Here is an 18,616-nt window from a genome sequence, read left to right as displayed (position 1 = left end):
AAGTCGTTTAAATCCGTAAAACTGTGAACGATCTATTCACCCCCCCCCCCCCTCTAGATCCTAAGGCCAGCGTCTAACAAGTGGCATCAAGAGCTCTGGTTTATTCCGTGCTACGTGAAACACTTATTGGAAAGATGGCTTCAGGACCTAAAGGGGCTCATAATAGAGCTCCAGTTTTCAACGGCGAAAACTACGGCTATTGGAAGGATTGTATGTGTGTCCATATCAATGCAATTGATAGGAACATCTGGACAGCTATTGTCAATGGTCCATTTCAGATCACCATGACAAATGCAGCTAGTGCAGTTGTTCCAAAACCAGAAGATACTTGGAATGCTGAAGATGAAAAGAGATATGCATACGATTGGAAAGCGAGAAACATTCTAATCTCAGCTCTAGGAGTTGATGAATACTATCGCGTTTCCCATTGTAGATCAGCTAAAGCTATGTGGGACACATTGCAAGTTGCCCACGAGGGAACGGATGATGTCAAACTAGCTAGGATCAATACGCTAACTCAAGAGTTCGAACTTTTCCACATGGAAGATGGTGAAACCATCGAAAGCATGCAGAAAAGATTCGTTCACCTGAAAAATCGATTAAATTCTCTTGATAGACCTGTTTCCAATGCAGTTGCTACTAACAAAATCTTAAGGTGTTTGAACAGGGAATGGCAACCCAAAGTTACAGCAATTAAGGAAGCAAATGATCTCAACACTTTAGACATTACCACTCTTTTTGGTAAACTAGAGGAACATGAACAGCATCTTAAATGTCTTGACATGCATGAGAAAAGGACAAAGAAAGAAAAGAACATGGAGAAAGAGGTAGAGAAGAAGTCAATAGCTCTAAAAGCTTCGAGCTCCAAGACCTCAAAACGAGAGCCAAAGGATAGTGACACAAGTGATGACGAAGACTCCGATGATGAGGAAATGGGACTGTTTGTGCGAAGATACAACAAATATCTAAAGAAAAATGGAGCAAAACATTCTGACAAAGGCTTGATCAACTATAGAAAGCAATCAAACATGTTCAAACAAGATGACGACAACAAGGGAAAAATCAAAGGTCTTTGCTTCAATTGTGGGAAAGTCGGTCACTACAAACCGGATTGTCCTTACCTTAAGAAAGAGAAGGAGAAGAACCAAAGCAAAGGTCATAACAAATCTAAAAAAGGCCTACATAGCATGGGAAAGTGATTCATCTAGTGAAAGCTCATCAAGCGATGAAGAAGAATCAGCAAACCTATGTTTCATGGCTCATCAACACAAGAAAAAGAAAGCTGAAAAGTGTCTTGACATTGCCGAAAGGTTGTGGTTCCTTGATAGTGGATGTTCAAGACACATGACTGGAGACCTATCTCTTTTCGTTGAGTTTCAAGCAAAGAAGAAGGGGTATGTCACCTATGGAGATAACAATCGGGGAGCCATACTTGGTAAAGGAAGTGTAGGTAACCCTTCTACCACTACTATAACTGATGTGCTGCTAGTAGAAGGTCTTAAACATAATCTTTTAAGTATAAGTCAATTGTGCGACAAAGATTTTAAAGTAATGTTTACAAATTCTGGATGCACAATAGAACATACTAAGAAAAGAGACATTATGTTTAAGGGCTTAAGAGTAAACAACATCTACATGCTAAACTTGGATGAGGTATCTAAGTCTAGTACCAAGTGTCTAGTTGCTCTAAGCGATGACTCATGGCTTTGGCATAGACGTCTCGCCCACATAAATTTTGACTTACTAAATAAAGTTGTCTCAAAAGATTTAGTAATCGGCTTACCCAAAATGAAGTTTTCAAAAGATCATCTATGTGATGCTTGTCAAAAGGGAAAGCAAACAAAAATCTCTTTTAAATCAAAGAACGTGGTTTCAACATCACGCCCCCTTGAACTACTTCACATGGATCTCTTTGGCCCTTCAAGGACTAAAAGCATAGGTGGAAACACCTATGGTTTTGTCATTGTCGATGATTACTCGAGATTTTGTTGGACAATCTTTCTACCTAGTAAGGATCAAACTTTTCCAGCTTTCACACAATTTGCAAGATTATGTCAAAACAAAATGAACAACAAAATAGTTGCAATTCGAAGTGATCACGGTGGAGAGTTTGAAAACATTCTTTTTGAAAAATACTGTGATAAACATGGAATTGAGCATAACTTTTCAGCTCCTAGAACACCTCAACAAAACGGAGTAGTTGAACGTAAAAATCGGGTTCTAGAGGAGCTGGCAATAACAATGCTAAATGAGAGTAATTTACCAAAGTATTTCTGGGCTGACGCGATTAGTACAGCATGTTATGTTTTAAATAGGATAATAATACGTCCTATACTGAACAAAACTCCCTATGAATTACTAAAAGGTAGAAAACCAAATGTATCTCATCTCCATGTATTCGGTTGCAAGTGTTTTGTTTTGAACAATGGTAAGGATAATCTTGGCAAATTCGATGCTAAAGCTGATGAGGGCATATTCCTTGGTTACTCACAATCCAGCAAAGCATATCGGATATATAATAAGAGATTACTTATAGTAGAAGAGTCAGTACACGTTTCTTTTGATGAATCTTATGCAAAATATGTCGAGAAAGGTCTTTCATTTAATGGTGCAGGTCCATCCACTGAAGACATTGTCAAGGATAAGGAAGATGAGAATGAAAGTATTGTAAAGAAAGATGCTGAGAGAGAGAGAAAGATGAGTCTCATAATGAAAATGAAAAAGAAAGCATCTCAAACAATGAAGAACTTCCCAAGGCCTGGACAAATGTGAAAGACCATCCAATTGACAATATAATAGGAGACATCTCAAGGGGCGTTACAACACGCTCAAAGATAAGTAACTTCTGTCATCATTTTGCTTTTGTTTCACAAGTTGAGCCGAAAAACGCTAAGGATGCATTACTTGATGAGCATTGGCTAATGGCCATGCAAGAAGAATTAAACCAATTTAAACGGAATGATGTTTGGGACTTAGTCCCTCATCCGGGAGATCATCAAGTAATAGGCACTAGATGGGTTTTTCGTAACAAACTTGATGAAAACGGTGTTATTACTAGAAACAAAGCTAGATTAGTTGCCCAAGGTTATAATCAAGAGGAAGGTATTGATTATGAAGAGACATACGCTCTTGTAGCACGTCTCGAAGCTATTCGCCTCTTACTTGCTTATGCTTGTTCTAAAGACTTCAAACTATTCCAAATGGATGTTAAGAGTGCCTTTCTAAATGGCTATATAAATGAAGAAGTCTATATTGCTCAGCCACCCGGCTTTGAGAATTACATGTATCCAACTCATGTCTATAAGCTGAAACGTGCTCTATACGGTCTTAAACAAGCCCCTCGGGCTTGGTACGAACGTTTGAGCAAATTTCTCCTTAGTCAAGGGTACTCTAGAGGTAAAGTTGACACTACTCTCTTTATTAAAAGAAAAGATAAGGATATTCTCTTAGTCCAAATTTATGTAGATGATATTATATTTGGGTCGACTAATGCAAAACTTGTCAAAGACTTTTCTAAGCTTATGCAGAGTGAATTTGAGATGAGTCTCATGGGTGAGCTAAATTTCTTCCTTGGCCTACAAATCAAGCAACTTAGTCATGGAACGTTTGTGAATCAAACTAAATATTGTACGGAGCTGCTCAAAAGATTTGGAATGAGTGAAGCAAAGGAAATTGACACACCTATGGCAACAAATACTAATCTAGACAAAGATGAGAAAGGTAAAGAGGTTGACGTGAAATTATACCGAGGTATGATAGGTTCACTATTGTATCTTACTGCCTCAAGACCAGACATTATGTTTAGCGTGTGTATGTGTGCAAGATATCAATCCTGTCCAAAAGAATCTCACTTGAAAGCTGTCAAAAGAATTCTGCGATACTTACGTGGAACTACTACATATGGCCTATGGTATCCAAAAGGAAATGAGTGTCATTTGGTAGGATTCTCCGATTCAGATTTTGCTAGCTGCAAATCCGATAGAAAAAGCACTAGTGGAACGTGTCATCTATTCTCAAACTCATTGATAAGTTGGCATAGTAAGAAACAAGTATCGGTTGCATTATCCACTGCTGAGGCAGAATATGTAGCTGCTGGAAGCTGCTGTGCACAAATATTATGGCTCAAGCAACAACTTCTTGACTTTGGTATTAAGCTTGATCGCATACCTATCATGTGCGACAACACAAGCGCCATAAACTTGAGTAAAAATCCTGTCTTACACTCACGTACCAAACATATTGAAATAAGACATCACTTTCTACGAGATCATGTAGAGAAAGGAGACGTTACTTTTGAACATGTAGAAAGCAAGAAGCAACTAGCTGACATCTTCACCAAACCTCTAGCAACGGAGCAATACTTCAACATTCGTAGGGAATTAGGGATACTCGATATCTCTAATTTGGGCTAATTACGTTTGTTTTCTCTTAATATTATTTCTTTACTTTATGTATATATATATATTTCTCTTGCTAACATTCTTCTTAGCGTAAAGGTAGTTCATCATCAAGCCAGGCGTCATATTGAAAAAGCGGTAACGTAATTGTTGTTCACTTCCAAAAATATTATTGATACTATAATATGCTATCAATTAACATGCTTATAGTGACTTCATGCATAAAAATTGCTCTTGCTCACATATGTGTCTCATGCTATCACTAACTACCTTTTATCTACTATACTGTACATGCTAGCATTGTTATCTATGGTTCTCTTGTTACTTTCCTACTCTGTTTTCTTTATTTCTCTTTTTGATGTTGTCAAAGGGGGAGATAGATACAATAGATGCTGAGTGTACGGGGGAGCTTTGTGGAGAGATTGCTTGGTTGAGAAATAGATGCTGGATGTACGGGGGAGCCTTGTTGAGTCTGTGTCACTTACTACCAAAGCCTTTGACTATTGGTTTGCCATCATCAAAAAGGGGGAGTATGTGAATACAAGATTACACTCTAAGATGTTTTTGATTTATGGCAAACTCAAATGAGCATCCAAACAACAAGGAGGAATCGGAAAAGCAAAGCATTTAATCACTCATGAAAGCACAGGATGATCTACTATGCATAAAGGTCGACTCAACACAAGCTGAACAAGAAAAATGCAGAAAATCAGCAGTTAGGTCGACCTACTGACAACCCAGGTCGACCTAAAATGAAGAAAAAGCCATATACTGCTGCTAGGTCGACTCACAGACCATTTAGGTCGACGTAAAATGAAGAAATCTTCATATCAGTCTGCTAGGTCGACCTACATAACAACTAGGTCGACCTAATCTGAGAAAATGTTCCCAGAACGCATCAGAAGAAGATTCTGGTCGACCTACTCCTTCAACAGGTCGACCTAACTGGGAGCAAACTTCAGCAAGCACTGCTAGGTCGACCTAACCCCTACAAGAGGTCGACCTAACCGATCAAGAATGCCAAAAATTATGTTTCTCTCATCTCCAACTGTTAAGCTATCATATATATTGTCCAAGGGTAATTATTCAAAGAACACCAACGACTGAAAGATACACAAACGCTTCTCATCTTCGTTCTTCATCATCTCCAACACAATTACACATAATCATTCTTGCGTTGTGGGTTAGTGATGAGTTCGATAACGTCCATGGAACGGAATTGAAGATTCCTAGTGGGTGAAGGTTTGTGGGGTTTGTTGGTGAATAAAATCTGCGGGTTTTGTCCTCCACGACGGGTGGTTCTTGGGGGTTTTTATCAAGAGGCGTTCATTGAGGATTCGGCTGAGTGTAACGATTGAGGAACGGGGAGTTCAAGGAATCAAGACACTGCAGAAGGGAATCAAAGTGAAGCTCTTGGATAACCTTGATCTTGCTCAAGATTAAGGGGGAAGAATATTCAAAGGATCGACATAATTGGTTTATCGTTTATCGCTTTGTTATCTTCTTTGTATATACTACTTTCAACATTAATGAAAGATTACCCAATTTCAGTTTGGAATTGGGGGCAGACGTAGTCGTAGCGAGGACGATCGACGAACTGCCTAAACAAATATCGTGTTCTTGTTGCTTTTACTTTCTCATTTACATTCTGTTCATATTTGGTTGTAATAGCAAATTGATCAACGATTCGAGTGTTAAGATTGTGAACTAAGAACGTACATAAACATCACAATCCATCACACATTGAATTACCTTCAATTTGATCATTATCACCAAGTGTTTGTATAATTGTTTCTATCACTCTTACTGCATTGCAAACATTGTCCATCATACAAAAAGTTAATCTGATTTTCAACAAGAGAAACGCCTTGATTCTGCAACATATACTCTTATCATTTACTTCAAGTCTTTGATTGGTTTTTAAACACATATATAATCGTTTCGATAGTGGTTTGGAATAGACGCGAGTCGATTCAGAATCACTTCCGCTGAAAAGTCGTTTAAATCCGTAAAACTGTGAACGATCTATTCACCCCCCCTCTAGATCCTAAGGCCAGCGTCTAACAGTTCATGATCTCCAGCGGAGTCAACAAATGGTAGTCTTTCCTCAAGGAAAGACAGTTTGTCTGTTAAACATTCAGGAGGACAATAAATGTTGGTTTTCACCCCGAAAACAGCTCGTCCGCCTTCAAACAAAGTCATTAGCCCCTCAAAAGAGCGCGGGCCCATATGACAATCTTTCAGAGATGCCAAGTCAAAAGGGAAGATGGTGAAGTTTCTTTATAACCGTCAAATGGTATCTTACCTCCAAGTGCTGGTAAGAAGTTTGATGAGGAAACAAACCCTTGAAGTTTCTTTATTACCATCAAATGGTATCTTACCTCCAAGTGCTGGTAAGAAGTTTGATGAGGAAACAACCTTTGAAGTTTCTTTATTACCGTCAAATGGTATCTCATCTCCAAGTGCTGATGAGAAGTTTGATGAGGAAACAACCTTTGAAGTTTCTTTATTACCGTCAAATGGTATCTTACCTCCAAGTGCTGGTAAGAAGTTTGATGAGGAAACAACCTTTGAAGTTTCTTTATTACCGTCAAATGGTATCTCATCTCCAAGTGCTGATGAGAAGTTTGATGAGGAAACAACCTTTGAAGTTTCTTTACTACCATCAAATGGTATCTTACCTCCAAGTGCTGGTAAGAAGTTTGATGAGGAAACAACCTTTGAAGTTTGTTTATTACCATCAAATGGTATCTTACCTCCCAGTGCTGGTAAGAAGTTTGATGAGGAAACAAACCTTGAAGTTTCTTTATTTACCGTCAAATGGTATCTTACCTCCAAGTGCTGGTAAGAAGTTTGATGAGGAAACAAACCTTTGAAGTTTCTTTATTTACCGTCAAATGGTATCTTACCTCCAAGTGCTGGTAAGAAGTTTGATGAGGAAACAAACCTTTGGAGATTTTCTCTTTATCTGAGATATTGTCCAAAACACAACTGAGACCAGTTTCGAGATATGGACATCCGAAACAAAGGGGAGGTTGTTTACCTTTTTCTAAGTGTCAACACTTAGTTAAAGAAGATGGATTGCGCATCCTACATTGCCATCCATTCACCAGAATCCACATCAAGTGTTTCTACAGGAGTTTGTCTCCTCATCCCCGCCGAGTGCGACAACGGGATCAAAGTCATGCAAAGATTTTATCAATTACCACATCTCAGGAGCGCCCAAAATTCGGGCATTCCTCGATATTTAAGTCTCTTTTACGCAGGAGAGATCGAGATATCAATCTCTCTCCCTCCAGATAAAAGAAACTTAAATAGGGGCATCTGTCATACCCTAATTTTTGACCCCCCCTGAGATGACATATCTTCAGGATTTTCATCAAGTCAAAGTAAGTACCCAGAGCAGTTTGACATTCAATCAAGGGTGTTCAAAGACCAGAAAGCTCAGGCAAAGGATCAATCAATAGAAGGATTAGTCTCTAATACAATCATAAGACTCAAGAGCTTCATTATTTCATCTATGATTGATTAGACACCCAGTCATCTAAGTACAGGTTTACTCAGGTCACCAGACTAGGGTTTTTTAGCCTATCAAGGACTAAAATCAGGGATCACCTTTGGGAAACCCTAAAAAGCCCCAGGGGATCATTCAAAGACATCAATCATCTTCAAATAGCTCATATGACAAGATCCACTGGACATCACACCTCAATTCAAAGTCTACAGTCATTATTTTCATATAGTCAACAATTAGGGTTTTTGACCTAATTCACCAGGATGGTTGACTTTTAATCAGGGCATGGATCTAAAACTCAAGACATGATTCAAGAACCTCTACTACCTCAATATAATCCATTTACATCATTCATTTGAGGAGAAGATCTTGATTCTACACAAAAGTCCAAATCTCACCATATTTGGAAAAAAGTCAACTGTATGGGATCACCATTGACTTTTAAGATTTTTGGTCAAACCATGACTTTCAAGGATCAATATCATCAATATATGGATATTAAAGTCATTTGACCAAAGAAATTCAAAGAAATTCACCAAGGAGCAAAAAGTCGGGAATTAGGGTTTTTGAGGGCACTGTGAGAACTCAAAATTTCACCTACACAACTCAAAAAACTTCCAACATGAAAGTTGTAGATCTTGCAAAATAAAACAACATCTTACAAAGGAACTTTTTTCAAAAGATCAATCATTTAAGAGTTTTGGAAATTTTGGAGTTTTAGGTCATAAACACTTAGAAATTTTTCTAAGTGTTTTAACCTAGTTTTCTTCCAACTTTGGCCTCATTTTTCACAAATTTGCCAAAGGATTCTGAAGAAACTCCAAACTAATGATTTGAAGTAGATGTTTAGGGCTTTCCAAATTGTGTTCAACCTTCTCCAAATTCATTTTGAGCTAAGAGTTATGCTTGTTCAAAGTTGGCCTCATGAAGTGAAATTATAGGTCATGCATCATTTTGGAACTTTGAAATTTTGTGCACATGACCTCAAATATGGATGCTACACGACCCATAACACATCTGAAAACATACCATGCATTCATTTTTACCATGCCATGATAATTGAAGAAGATTCCTAAAACAAGAACATGTGATTATGTAATGATTACATTTGTGAATTTATGGCAAATTGATGAATCACCCAAGGAATCTTCTCACCAACCAATTAGAGTTCATTTCTGTCTCAGAATTGTCCCCTAAGATCAAGCAAAATTGAGGGCTAGGGGATTGATCAAAAGGAATCAAAATTCTCATCATTGCATAAGAGATATTTGCAAACTTCCTTCATGCTTAAGAAACCAAACTTCTTTCATTAAGCAAGCTCACCACAGCCAATTGATCTGCATTCATATGCCTATAAATAGGAGGGCATACTTCAGTAGAAAAACACACCAAAGCAACAGAATCCTTGCTTTCTCTCTTCTTTCTTCATACTTAAGGTTTTCAAAGGTTCTTTGGCAAGAAGACTCGGATTCTTCAAACCAAAGCTCTTCCTTTGGAATTAAGTATTCAAACACATTAGGGGAGTCATTTGGAGGTGATCCAGACCTCTGAAACACTTCTGTGAGTGAGGAATCATCATCTGCACCTCTCACTTGGAGCTGTTGCAGTTGGGGTCGAGCAAGAGGTTCTGGGTACTTTCAGTCCAAGCTAAGCATCTCAACACCTTCCAGGAGGATCACTGAAGCTATCTGGATCGTTGCAACAACTCTGCAACACACTTTGATCAGAGCCAGATCTTCATTTTTCAGGTAAGTTTCCAAAACTTCAAACTCTATGATTTACGCATGATAAATTAAAAATGAAGTTACCAGTTGGTTTCTGCACCTTCATAGATCATTAGCCCTCAATCAATTGCATCAAAACATGCATATATAGCATTTCATATTTAATTTTAGTTTTAGGGTTCTTAGTGTTCATGCTTGCGAATTTTATGTTACACTTAGAATAAATGAAATTAAAGGACACCATCATAATCCTCGTCCAAAAACGAGCAAAATCCATGTTTACATCTTTAAGTTTGGTTGAGAAACGAAGGAGATAGCAAATTCAAAAATCTGAAGCTTGAGGTTGAAGATGAAGATGGTGGCGCCATTTTTTTGAATTTCCCAGATTTAAGTTTATTTTATTTTGAATGATGGGTATGTTATCTACGAATTCATCGTAGTGTCCCAATGGTTACAGCGCGCGTCCAAAAGCCTTGCCTTGCCTTAGGTCTGGGGTTCGATCCCCCCCTCAGACCTTTTGTTCATTTTATTTTTTCAACTCATTTAATGCCTTGCTTTCACATATAATCATATGGGCTCTTTCCTTAAACAGGCCACGCGCGTGGCCCAGTTGGTATTTGTTTTGTTTGGTAACCAAGAGGGCGTGAGTTCAACCCTTGGTGAGACCAAACCATTTTTTTTACTACTATTTTTCTTCATTTTTTTATCAACTTTACACAATTATTTAACCTATCAAATAAATACATTTTTACTTCATTTTTCACACACTTGTCATTTAATATATCTATTTTGGGAATAATCAAAAAAATCATAAAAATATTATTTATTTCTTATATTTTTATTAGGTTTAAAATAGTATATTTTAAGTGTTTTCTTAAATACTTTAAATGTATATTTTCATTTTGTTTTAACCTAATTATTTGTGTGAACAATTTTATGATAAAACCCTAATTGTTTAGGTCTTAATTAGGTAAAATCTTTATTTTTACCTTAATTAAGTTGACTTTTGTCAATTCTCAAAACTGTTTTTTTTTCAATCTCTGATTAAATCAAATGATTAAGGTTTTCAAACAACGAAACCTTATATCATTTCAAATCATTCTTTTCAAAAATTACTGTCATAACCAGTATTGTAAAGTACTGGGCCTCTAATAGAGTGTAAGTCCCAAAAACCTTCTCTTCTTAGCTTGTTTTCAAAACTGTATTTTCAAAATCTTCTTTCTGTTTTCAAAACATTCTTCTGGTATTTGAAGGGCATTATTCCCGGTGAAACTCTTCAGATACCTATGTGACCTTTGTCCATCTTCACTTCTTCTGTTTTCAAAAAAACCATTAACTGTTTATCATATATATATTCAACTGTTATCCATCAATTACTGGTAAGGCTTTGTACATACTTCTTCAAAGGCCTCCACTCCATCCAGGTTAGGCTTTACAAGCTTTCCATTTACAGTCTTTATTTAAATTACTGTCAAATATAGAACTGTACATATATATATTAGTTTAGAACTACGTTTGAGTATAAACCCTAGGACAGTTAAACCATATATATATATTATAGGAATATGGCCTAGGATTGAGAATGTCTTCCCGGTGAAGGCTCTTTCCTAATTAGAGATCTGTAGTTCAAACCCCCAAGATGAATTATTCCCGGTGAAACATCTTGGCAAAAACCTTAGAATCCAAAAATAATAGGACACATCCACCCAAAGAGGAATTATTCCCGGTGAAACCTCTTACCCATTTGCTTAGAGCCAAAATAAGTTCAAAACCACATAGCTTTCTCTTGTGCTATAACAAGGACCCTCGATTAGCCTCCTCTTGGGCTTTGTACAAGGACCCACAGGCTTCTTAAAAGCATTTCCAGCTTCCTCTTGAGCTTGTATACAAGGACCCATCAGGTTTCTTATAAACATAGGAACAGGTCTTTAGTCACCTTTTAGCCTACCCTGGTGAGTTTCTTCCAATTTAAACCAGACTTTTAACAAGCCAAGTTTGTCTCAATTTCACATTGAGTACACCTTTTGGAATGAGAGACATGGACAGTCTCTGTCACCCTTATCTTCATCAATTTTCCTTAGCAGAGTCTAGGATCCATGTTTGATCATCCTCAGCATGTGTCAGCCTTCATCTTGGGCTTTAAACAAGAAGTCTCCACTAGATAATCTTTCTGCCATCATTTTTATAAATTCCCTGGAAAGGGTTAGCCTCCAAAGTCAATTAAAATCATTCCTTCATTTTTATAAATTCCCTGGAAAGGGTTAGCCTCCAAAGTCAATTAATAAAAATCTGTTTAAAATATCAAAACCCCTGGAAAGGGTTAGCCTCCAACATCAGTCTTTCAAAACCAAATATTCATTCTCTTAGGAGATAATTTCCCCAAAAAAAAGAGTCAAAACCCCTGGAAAGGGTCAGCCTCCAAAAACATGATAAAATCAGTCTTTTAACAGACAATTTCTCCAGCTGAGTCAAAATCCCTGGAAAGGGTTAGCTTCCAAAGAAAAACAGTCTTTTAATAAATAAAATCTCCTCAGTAGAGTCAAAATCAACAAAAACAGTTAGCCTCAACCTTGGGCTTCATACAAGGCACCAAACAATAAAACTCCCCTGTCAAGAGTCAGCCTCAACCTTGGGCATTGTACAAGGCAGATAATAGAGTCTCCCCAGTGAGTTCTTCATCATCCAATAGCCACAACCTTGGGCTTTGTACAAGGCAGATCAAACCATATTTCATGAGTCAAAGATTCCTAACACCTAGGATCTTTTCCCCATAGAGTCATCCATACTCAGTTTATTTAAGAGTCAGCCACAACCTTGGGCTTTGTACAAGGCAGAAAATAATGTTTTTTTTCTAGCTAGAGTCAGCCTCAATTCTGGGCTTTGTACAGAACACCAAATAAAAATCCATCAAAATAAACACTCTCCAAATAGAGTCAGCCTCAATTCTGGGCTTTGTACAGAACACAAAAATATCCTGTAATTAATCCCCAATGGAGTCATCTCCCAGAGTCAATATATTAATTAATCAATCAAAAAGCCTCAAGCTTGGGCCTCATACAAGCCAGCTAAAGTCAAATCTTTTATACAGTAGATAGACATAGTTTATCTCTATAGAGAGATATTTTTACTACTCTACCACATTCAAACAAACAAACATTTCAATTTCAATTTTAATCAAGTCTCCCATTTAGGATTTTGAAAGGCATGAGCTGGCAGTAAAACCCAGACATGTGGTAACTTTCCCTAATTTGGATGAGCATCTTTCTTTCATTTAAGAGGCATTTGACTGGTATACTTGCACATACACAAGTAAGGTCCCCCTCTTGAATGAAATGAATTCAGTTATTCTGTCACTCTTTTAAATGTTTGTGGTAGAATAGTACAAATACCTCTCTATAAAGATGATTTCATGTCTCTTTACTGTAAACAGAGATTAAATTCAAAGCTTCAACCTTGAGCTTCAAGCAAGGCACCAAAAACAATTAATTTCCCTAGTTAGTTCCCCGAACTACATTAAGCTCTGACTTCCACTAGGGATATGTAGGCATGAGGTTCACAAGGAATCTCAGCGAGCTAATAAAATACCAAAAATAGTCAGTTTGTCTGTCTGTCTTTCTTTAATCAATTCAATTCCTTCTCCTAACACAAAGGAGAAACTTTCCCAATCTTTAGCAATAAACACAATCACAATGACACAGAGAAGGTTCCTGTAGAGTACTACAGATATGTAGGGTGTTTAAACACTTCCCTATGTATAACCGACCCCCCGGACTCCAGAATTTCTAGTCTAGGTGAAATCCCCACACTTAGCAAACTCCTAGGGTTTAGTTGAGATCTTTTTTTCCCTTTCCTACTCGTAGGACCAATAAGAAAGTTCGTGTGATATCGTAGGAAGAACTGAAACAAAATTCATCCCACCACGGGCGCATTCTCCTTCCAAATTTCGCGTGAAGGGTTTAGCGTGCCGTCCTCCCAAGTGAAACGGGGAGGTAAAGAAAACGACACCACACATACATGCATACTCAGGTGCATACACGCAACATTTTCATGCATAAGCATTCACACATGTACATTGTACTAACAATAGGATCATATTGAAGGATAGAAAAACACTTAGAAAGGGGGGGATTGAATAAGTGTGACTTTAAATCTTGGACAATAAAAATAAATTGCACAATTATTTTTATCCTGGTTCGCTGTTAACGAAGCTACTCCAGTCCACCCCCGCAGAGATGATTTACCTCAACTGAGGATTTAATCCACTAATCGCACGGATTACAATGGTTTTCCACTTAGCCGCAACTAAGTCTTCCAGAGTCTTCTGATCACAACCTGATCACTCCAGGAACAACTGCTTAGTTCACTCCTAAGACTTTTTCTAGAGTCTACTGATCAACACGATCACTCTAGGCTTAGTTCACTCCTAAGACTTTCTGCTCAGCCAACTGCCAAGACTTCCTGCTCAGCCAACTGCCAAGACTTCCTGCTCAGCCAACTGCTAAGACTTCCTAGAGTATACTGATCAACTGATCACTCTAGTTCCTTACAACTTAATGTAATCTATTCAAGAGTTTACAAATGCTTCTTAAAAGCGATAATCACAACTGTGATATTTCTCTTACAATTTAAGCTTATTCTCACTAAGATATTACAACAGCAATGTAGTGAGCTTTGATGAAGATGAAGATTCTGAGTTTAGATTTGAACAGCGTTTCAGCAAGTTTGATATAAGTTGATTTTGTGCAGAATCGTTAACCTTGCTTCTCATCAGAACTTCATATTTATAGGCGTTGAGAAGATGACCGTTGAATGCATTTAATGCTTTGCGTGTTCCGTACAGCTTTGCATTTAATGTTATACGCTTTTGTCAACTACCTCGAGCCTTGTTCACGCTGTGTCTACTGACGTAGCCTTTAGTAGCTTTAACGTTCCTTTTGTCAGTCAGCGTAGTCTGCCACGTGTACTTCCTTCTGATCTGATGTTTGTGAATACGACGTTTGAATATCATCAGAGTCAAACAGCTTGGTGCAAAGCATCTTCTGATCTTCTGACCTTGAAGTGCTTCTGAGCGTGATACCATCTTCTGATCTTCAGTGCTTCTGATCTCATGTTCTTCTGATGCTTCCATAGACCCATGTTCTGATTCTGCTTCGACCATCTTCTGATGTCTTGCCAGACCATGTTCTGATGTTGCATGCTGAACCATTTGAGACACATCTTCTGAGCGCTGAATTATGCGTACTCTTTATATATATTTCCTGAAAGGGAAATTGCATTGGATTAGAGTACCATATTATCTTAAGCAAAATTCATATTATTGTTATCATCAAAACTAAGATAATTGATAAGAACAAATCTTGTTCTAACACATATGCATACACATGATACATATGCAAAAACAATCTTTTACACAACTGACTGCGAGTCCTCGCTATGTAAGTCTCAGGCTTTAGCAGGACGCTTCTCTCCTCACACACACGAGTACAGGGTAAATTTAGGGGTATTCCATTATTTAATAACTCTTCGATACGAAAAGCGTGAGACCTGCGTATTCTCACGCCATTCAATCCAAGATAATTAAATAGGGGCAGCTGTCATACCCCAAAATTTACCCGTTATAACTTGCATCTGCCAACTTAATAAGGGCGTTAAAAATTAGGAGCCATAGGGTTTAATATATCTATTATTAAACTCGCTCTCTTATAAAACTCCCTTATAAATTAGTTGAAGTAAAATGGAGGTGTGAACAGCAAAAATTTGAGATCCAATTTGTTTTGGGCCCATTTGTTTCAAGTAATCATTTTATCAAATATTATTGTTACTAACTATAAGATTATTAGCATTATTAATTTTAACTATTAATTAAGATTAGTATTAGGATTAATAGTTTAAATAAATATTATTTGGTTAGTTTAGAATTATTGGTTATATTAGTATTAGGTTTAAATATTCATTTGAGTTTTAAAATAATTAGTTTTTTAATCTTAAGATTATTATTATTTACGTAGATATTAGGAATTATTATTAGGACTATTATGGATTAGGATTAATATTATTATTATCAGTCTTAAAATTAGTGTTAAGTACTATTAGTGTTAGTATTTAGGAATGTTATTGATGGGCCAGGGTACACTAGCAGGATCGGGCCCTAAATGAAACGCGTGGGTCACCAAGGGAGTGGACCGGGTCAAACCGACCCGGCCACTATTCATCATCTCCTTCAGCGCCGCAGACATCAAACAAACCCAGCCAAACCCTAACGGCGGCCACCATCTCCAACAACAGCCAAACCCTAATCTCCATCTAAACCAAGGCCCATGAATCTTTGACAAAACGAATCAAATCTCAGAATCAAAGAAATTGAATCAAATCTTCAGTAAACAGAAACCAAATCTTAACATAAAAAATCAAACAAATTTTATTAAATCAAAACTGGAATCAATTACAAATCGTTAATTCCTAATTTACAACTGAATCAAATCTCTAATTGAATCCAAAATCTAATATGTCCTAATCTGAATTAAAACCCTAAGCCTATAAGAACTAAAAGGAAGGACAGAAGAAAGGGGGGGATTGGAGTTTTCTGGAGAATTAGGTGCGCCGCCGCGAACGAACTCTGAGATCTTCGAGCTCTTCATTGAGTTTCGGTTAGAACCTGCAAAACACACAGAGAAAGAGAAGGGGATCAGACGGAGGGAGCTTACACGTTCTTGAAATCAAGATAAAAGGTAAACCCTAAATCCGGACTTAGCTTATGATTATGTGATTGCATGCATTCGATTTAAGTTTCTGGAGATTTTGGTTCAAGTTTAAGACTAGGGTTTATGATTACTTAAGCTAGGGTGGCAGATTGTTCATGTTGACTGGTTTTGGTATGAAGTTCGTGGGGGGGAAGATGAAGATCTTAAGGATCTTCATCTGGGTTCATGTTTCTGGGCGTTCTGGGTTAAGGATTTTTGAAGATTTGAGTTTCACGGTTGAAGACCAACCGGAAACTGGGTTTTAAAGGTTGTTTTGGGGTGGCGGTCGCTAGGGGTTACGGTGGCCGGTGGTGGTTCCTTTGGTTGTTATCTGGGTTGTATTCAAGAGATGGGGAGAGTGTTTAGAGAGAGGAAGAGAAGAGAGAGAAAAAAAACGGAAAAGAAGAGAGGATCGGATAAGACCTCCATTTTTTAGTCGTTCATAACCTCGCAGGATGATGACAAGTGGCCTTTCCATGGCCACTCGGGTGTGTTACTGAACGTGATTCAGTACACCTTCCTTATCATGCATCCCTTATCAAAACGTCTGTAGACCATAGGATTTAGATCAGATGATCTTGATTGATTCATTCTACCATAGTCCATGCATCTGCGCAGCACTGGAACCAAACAGACCTGAGTATCATTGGGCCTGAAACCGTTACTATCCACACTCCCTTAATTACTAACCTTCATAAAATACACTCCTATACAAAGATCAAAAATAACATTTAATCAATTATTTTTGCCAAACATAAATTATTTAATTGATTGTTTTTTTAATATAATTTAATCTAATTTTCTCCTCGAACCGACTAAATCTATTAGTCGCATTAGACGAGAAATAATTTTTTAATTAATTTATAATTTTATTAATTCTAAATTAATTCTCTCCTCAACCCGACTAAATCTATTAGTCGCTTTAGACGAGAGATAAAAAAATACATAAAATCCAAAACACATTTAATTTGCTGCCTGCGACGATCAATCTATCGATCTGAATAACCAGCAATGCCCCTTAATCCGTTAGCTATACTGACCAAATCTATTGGTCATCGCATCTAACGGTGCCATATCAAATCAGGGTTGTACGCCCAAACAAACATTCAAAACACACTAAACCACGACACTACGGATTTTTATCCTAGGCAATTCGAATACATTCAAATCAAATTCAATTCAAAGGCGTACAATCCTGTGCCCGAACTACGTTGACTCTGATTCTCCATAAGGAGATACGTAGGCACTTGGATAACCAAGGCGAGTCCCCCTCCCTAAAATCTCAATATTCCCCTATTCAATTCCTTAGCCATAAACCTTTATCTTTGAAATGTTAGCCTTTAGGAAAGGGTTGAGGGTGCCTAACACCTTCCCTCGACCTGATTATAATAACTTACCCAGATCTTTATACTGCGTAGGGTTTCCTATTCGCCCTTCAGAATAGGTGGCGACTCTAAATTTAATTTTTAGGGCAGGTTGCTACACTAGTGTTTCTCCGTGGGGTGCGTTTGTGTTGCTAGTGAAGAAGAAAGAGGGTTCAATGAGGTTGTGTGTGGATTACAGACAATTGAACAAGGTTACTATCAAGAATCGGTATCCCTTGCCGAGGATTGATGATTTGATGGATCAACTGATTGGAGCATGTGTGTTTAGTAAGATTGATCTGAGGTCTGGGTATCACCAAATTCGTGTGAAAGATGACGATATTCAGAAGTTTGCTTTCAGAACAAGGTATGGGCATTATGAGTATTCGGTAATGCCATTTGGGGTTACTAATGCACCTGGTGTCTTTATGGAGTATATGAATAGGATCTTTCATCCTTATCTCGATAAGTTCGTGGTGGTGTTTATAGATGATATCCTAATATATTCTAAGAGTGAGGAAGAACATGCGGAACATCTCAGAACTGTGTTGAAGCTGTTAAAAGAGAAACAACTTTTTGCCAAACTGTCGAAGTGTGAATTTTGGTTAAAGGAAGTCAGTTTTCTGGGACACGTGATTTCTAAGAATGGTATTGCTGTTGATCCTACGAAGGTAGAAGCTGTGTCTCAGTGGGAAGCTCCGAAGTCAGTTTCTGAAATCCGTAGTTTTCTTGGTCTTGCGGGTTATTACAGGAAGTTCATTGAAGGTTTTTCAAAGTTAGAATTGCCGTTAACTAAGTTGACTAGGAAGGGTCAAGCGTTCATCTAGGATTCGAAATGTGAGGAAGGATTCCAAGACCTGAAGAAGAGGTTGACTAG

The sequence above is a fragment of the Vicia villosa genome, linkage group LG4 (genome assembly GCF_029867415.1).
Source record: "Vicia villosa cultivar HV-30 ecotype Madison, WI linkage group LG4, Vvil1.0, whole genome shotgun sequence".
In the NCBI taxonomy this organism is placed as follows: Eukaryota; Viridiplantae; Streptophyta; class Magnoliopsida; order Fabales; family Fabaceae; genus Vicia; species Vicia villosa.
Note: the sequence above shows the minus strand (reverse complement) of the source record.